Raw genomic sequence first — 6,496 nt, 5'->3', positions numbered from 1 at the left:
TTGTGTACTAGCATTATCCCATGTTATGAATATTTTCAAACCTTCGCCTGTCATATCCCCTTTGCACATGCATCAAGCATTGCGGTTGTCGTCCAGAAATTGACTTTTTATTCAGTTTTAGGCCACATTTTTGTGATTCATTTTCTTGGTTGTTAACTTTAAATTTGAACCAGATGGAGGATTTTATCTGGATCTTAAGTTACAGAGAAACAAGCTGAGCTAACATTACTAAGAGCTCGGCTCGTAGCCCCTCTGGGTCGTCCTCTGTCCGCCGAACGGCGTCGGAGAGACACAGATTTTTAAAGAGAACCTGTTTTTTTCTGTGTTTTTACCAGTTTTATTACAGGGTTCATTTGTTTTGTATAGGAGGAGACTTCTGCGGATAATTCAGCTCCTGGTAAAAGTCTGGATCATAAGTGATCAGAGAAATTAGCAGAGTTAACGTTAGAAGCAGCATTGGCTAGCAGGATCTCAGAGAAACATAGATTTTTTAGGTGAAACTGCTTTATATATATTATATATATGATATTTCAGGCATGAGATAACTTTCCCTGCTGTTACATCAGGGTCTACCCATCAGAATGCAGGCTGTAAAGGTAGCAGTCAAGAGTTGCTGTAGTCTATTTTAAGTTTTCAAAAAGGGCTACAAAAATAATGGATGTGAGTGGAAAATAGAAGAAAATTGATCAAAGTGGTAGATACATTGGGGATGGTTTATAGCAGCATTAAATAGACTTGGAAAGGTCACAAATGCTTCTATCATATGATCTAACAACACTCAGGCTTATGGCTTTTTAATTTTGCATAGAAGCACTCAACATGTTGCACTTCACTTCTGCTTTGTTCTAATTTTGGACTGAGTTGTTTGTTTTCAACATAATTGCTTGACTGCACCGGTAGCTCCTGTTGCTCTGCTGTTAACAGCATGAGGTAGAGTCCTTCATTTTGTGTGTAACCGGGATGTTTTACCCAGGTTACACACAAAATGAAGGACTCTTACTGAATGCATTCAGTATTTGTGCACAGATCACCATAATGGATGGATTTTCACTCTGTGTGGGAGCACCATTTGTGACTGATGATTTGTGTGATACTGTATGTTACACACACACCTGCGGGTTTGGAAATATTGAATCAGAGAATGTTTTGTAACAGACAGTCCGTGACAGTGATATGATTAAAAAGCAAGACATACAGGCAGAGGACTGGAATGACTGTAGAACTGACATTTGTCTCAATTATAGGTTATTCTTGTTCTGTTTTTCTCTGAATTGATATGTCTTTCCATTCAGAGTCAGATCCTGACTTCCTGTGTTGACAGTAGATTTTGTATTATACAGTTTATATACAGACGTAGTATCTCATTTGTTGCCGTCAAGTACTTTAAAAGTAGAATTGGTTGAGATTTCTTATGGTGTCAGCTTGCCATCACCTCAGCATCAAGAGACAATTAATGTCTCTGTATTGTATGAATACACTGACAGAGGTTCACAAACGTTTTCAGACATGTTTTTCTGTGTGGCGCGTCCCCACAGCTCTGTCCGATGAGCTCGAGTGCCCCTTCATAGACACCATCTGTCATGTTCCAAATGTGTTTATTTGAATTTGATTTTATTTATCCCTGTTGATTATATAAAAGGAGATATTGTCACAGTTATTTAACATAGAAGATATAGTGATCCTGCATGTGTGTGTGTGTGTGTGTGTGTGTGTGTGTGTGTTTGTTTGTGTAGACCTGGTCCTCTTTAGCTCCCACTGTATACACCAATGTGTCACCTTCACATTACTGGACTATTGGATTAATCTCAAACACTTTAACATAGAAATAAGTGTATGCAGGTGGTGTCTTAAAGAGCTTGTTTTTAATGAATAAATTAAGCAAGTAAAAATGCAGAGGACCTTTTTAAAAGGCAGAGGGTCACCTTCAAACCTCTTCCGGGTTTTGAACTCCCCTGCTTGATACTTCACGTTTTTAATTTAATTTTTTCATTATTTAACTTTTGTTTAAGATTTTGTGTGGACAGGGTTAAAAGTACCAAAAATAACTTCACCTGGCAGGAGAAAAGACTCAAAATGTGAATTGCTTGGAGTTCAGTGCCCAGTAAAAGAACTAAAGTAATGACAAGGCAGAAAGATGGGATTTAATAAGTGACCACAGACATGGACTGTTTATGGTTCATTTTGTCCATCCTCCTGATGACTCTCAGGTACTTACAGTGTAAGATTGGAAACAGTTTGCTGGATGACACCTTCCAAAGACCAAAGAGTCTTTTGGCTCGGAAATAAAGCAGTTACATATCAGCCACCATTTAGTAAAATGGCATGACGGCGTTAAAGCATTGTGCATACTTCCCATGGTATACTGCAAAGAGTTATATCTTATATTAAAGAAACTGTAAATGCAAAAGACAAATACTGTATTACATTTTTGTTCCTTGTGTTTTTCACTCCAGATCACGTGTTGATGAAACACCCCACCTCCACTTTTGCGTTCTGTTTTTCTTTATTTTCCTCTCTTTGACATTGAATGTAAAGAAGAGGAAGAGAGTAAGCATGGTGGAAGAGACCGCTGCTCAAGGTCAAAGCCACATATATGAATATTTACGGTGACATTTGGTACACAAACCACTAGGAAAAGGGAGATGGTGACAGCAGGGATCTTAAAACGGGCAGGAGTGCATTGCTGCATACTGATCAGGGATGATGAGCTGTCTCATTGTTGGGCTAACAAAAGACTCATATGTCCCAGACACAAGATATCAGGTGCTACACAGGTCTGCAGCTGTGTGAAATGTAGCTATCATGTAGCTTAGTTTTCAGTGAAAGTTTTTTGTGATTGTATTAAGTTTATTTAGCTGAGAGTTCGATGCTTGCTCACACCAGAATTTGTTAATTAATTAGATTCTTCATTAGAGACTATTCAATTAAAACTGATCAGATAGAGACAGAAGGTCTAAGAGAACATTGAATGGTCACATTTCAGCCCACATTGCGTAGGCCAGCAGTATCCTTCAGTAGTTTTTACTGCACCAGCACACATGTAATTAAATTTCCCTGTAGTTACCGGTGCCCTTGACTCATCATTGAGCACAACCGTGGTGGTCAATCACCAGATACATTTGTGGGGGTTGGTGGGGTTCCTGTTACCTTTGACTTTAAGGCTTCCAACGGTAAATGAATTGACACAGGCTCGTATATCAAGAGAAAATAGCAGATGGTTTCCTAAATCCTTCCCAATCAGGCCAAGGAAAGGAAGCAGTCTTCCATAAATTGTGCCCCTGTGTGCAGATTTCTTTTGTTTTGGCTCCATCAAAGAAAATTCCATTAGCATGAATGGCCTCTGCATAAAACTTAATTTTGGTCAGAAAAAAAGAGAAAATAATCAGCCTACTGTATAGATCTATACAACATAAGCCAAGTAAGAAATTGCCCTCTTCTCTTCTTTGTCTTCATTGTTCTTTTGTTTCATGTTTAGCATTAAGTGCTCCGTACTGACGAGCAACAGAGAGAGCAAAGTGTTTTTCTGCTCTTAATGAACAGCTGTCTGTTGTGTCTGAAAATAAAGCTGATGAGTGATTCAAAACATTTAAGTTGCGGGTCTTAAAACCAAAACAAGGAGCTGAAAGATGCTAAAGTGTAAAGTTTTAAGAAAATATGAGTGACTCTACACACCCATCAACGAACACAAACATTATTGGTTGATATTTCATCAATAGATTGTCTGGATGTGTGTATTGCACTTTATATAAGAAGCAAAATAGCCCGTAAAAATTAAGTATTTTTTGTGTCGTACAGTAATTCTTAATTTTTAAGGTCAGACTGAGAGAACAGATTCATTAATTGCATACAAAAGACAATTTAAGTCATAAATGAACTCCATGAGTCATGTGAAAAAATGTTGTACATAATAAGCCCTACAATAGTTTTCCTCTCACAAAACTGTCACCCTTCACTTATTTACGTTGCAAATGCTCACTTTACAAAATGTTTCTGTCATCGTTTCAAGAGCCCTCACATCTCTTGGACCAAACACTCTTGATTGATGGACTCCATTAATTTAATGACATCAAAGCCCACGAGAGAGAGCATGTTTATCAGGAGCATAATCCCAATTGAACGCCATTGAAAACAGAAACATTATTGGAGGATGAAAGCACATCTCTTTTCATCTGTGGTGATGTGCTCTTCTTCTGTTTTTTTTTATCCCAGAGGACAGCGCGGGGTTATCCTCACAAGATGCTAATGATGTGTTGCCTTCTGCAGAGATCAGTCATCAATCTGTGTACGAGCCACCGTTTCCCGTCATTATTCCTTTAAGGCAGCAGTGATGAACAGAAGGAGTCAAGAGGGTGATTAGGCCTCCCAACCTTTACCCCACGTGTCTTGTCATCTTGTGTTAACATCATGGCTCATTTCAAGGTGATGCTGCTTATCAATCATACTACAGTGTGAGACTTGTTCCCTCCATTCATCAGCCGACAGACTGATGTTATTATGATCTGCGCCTGTGTGGTAGCTTTTGGAAACAGTGAACAAATGTTAGCTGCTTCCCATCTACAGTATCTTTCACTGAATGGAAATATTTCAGCTGCAGCTCAACAGATGGATTCTCAGGATATCTGATAGATAATTGATTATATTTGGCGATACCTCCAGCAATAAACAGCAGGATTAGCAAAGAAAATTGTCTGAATTACTAAAAAGTGTGACAAGAAAATCCTTGAGTGAGAATGAAGATTTTATATTATAATTCCTTTTTCCTTTTGAGCCTTTCAGGTTAAACAAATTATTGAAAAAAGATCATCTGCTTGTCTGTAATGTCAACTAGCACAAAAAACACGTTCAGATGCAAAGAAAGCCTGACAGATAGACAGATAAAGACCAAATAAATACAGATGGCTGTGATATGATCAGTGCGTGACAGGGTGGCTCAGTGGTTAGAGACCACAACTGTGATGACTCAGACCACCATGCAGGATAGGATATCTGAGGTTGTACAAAGTTGGTCACTTAAGCACATAACAGTGGGTTTGATGGTAGATTGAAATGTGATTTCTGATAAATTTGTCACTATAGCTGGGACCAAGACATATGTACATAATGCCATTTGGAGGATATGCAGTATGTTTGTAAATGCATTTCTCTGCAAGGTCAAGGTGAATGTTGCTGCTTAGCTCAGGATTCAGTGAAAACACAAACACTACATTTATCTTAAATTGTCATTCGCCATCTCTTGCTCTCACCTCTCATTTCATTAAAAGTCATAAAATGGCCAAACAATAATTAGAATATGAGACACAAATGCTGAAATTGTGGTAATATCTAATTTGAGGTATCGTTTTACCGATTGTTTTGAATGAAGGAAATTTGATGCTCATAAATCTTTGTGGCTCTGCAGTCTCGTTTCAGTTTACAGCAGAGTAATAGAATGGAAATTGTGTGACACTGACCTCTGCAGGATGATATGAGTATAGTAATGACTGTCCACTTTCAGTTTTGTGCATTTTAGACAGTTCAGAGTTTTCTTCACAAACATGTAAACATTTGTCAGGAAAGAAAAACAAACCACATGACTACTGGGAATTGTTAATTTCCATAATTGATGAAGGTAAACATCCCAAGACACCACAGGCATTAAACAATCCAAACTGCCATTAAACTGTCTTTGCTTGCGTTCATAAGAGAGATTGATAATACACAGATTACCAACGTGGCAGCTATCTGATGCTGGGGTGCATTTAATGGAATGAATGTATCCTAAAGGAAATTAAAGATGCTGTTGATACAAGCCTCTCCTATTGTTGTGTCAGGTGGAAACTCTCCAAAGTTTATGTATATTTTTAGAGTAAGCCCTGAGTTCTCTCATAAAAACCAATCAATCGCTGTTAGAGGCTGTTTTGATGATACAACAGGAAAGCTGACCAGTGGTACATAATACATTCGGTGAATTGACTATTAATAATATTGCTAGACTTATAATAAATAAAGTGATGCTGGCACACCTTCTGTGTATGAATGTGTGTACTATTGATTAATAAGAGTTGATTTTATCAAAGTTAGATATTAAATAAAATACCACAAAAACTAGAAGTCGCCCACACAATTCAGATTTGCTTTATTGGCCACAACCACTCAGAATGAAGTCTCTCAATCACCAAATACCAAACAATATAGTCAAAACCAATTTGGTGTGTAAGTCAAATCCAGTTTGGTGTGTAAGGGCGTTCTAGCTGTGTGGCATTTGAGGAATGCTGACGAACACTTCCTGTTTGCTGTCCATTCAGGAAGTGGCAGGTTTTAACCCCTGGCTGCCGCAGCCATTCCACTCTCTTATCTTCAAGATGCTGTTTGGGACCCCCAGGGATGGTTTAGTTAGAGGATGAAAACCACAGTCATTAAATAGGGTCAGTAAGGGCTTCCTGGAGGCTACTGTTGTCTCTCACACTTATGCCGTCTTAACTTTTATGTTGTAAAGTTAGTGTTTCATGCGTTTCCC

This window comes from Dicentrarchus labrax, unplaced genomic scaffold, assembly GCF_905237075.1.
Source record: "Dicentrarchus labrax unplaced genomic scaffold, dlabrax2021, whole genome shotgun sequence".
NCBI lineage: Eukaryota > Metazoa > Chordata > Actinopteri > Moronidae > Dicentrarchus > Dicentrarchus labrax.
The sequence above is the reverse complement of the archived record's forward strand: the minus strand, read 5'-3'. Positions refer to the sequence as shown.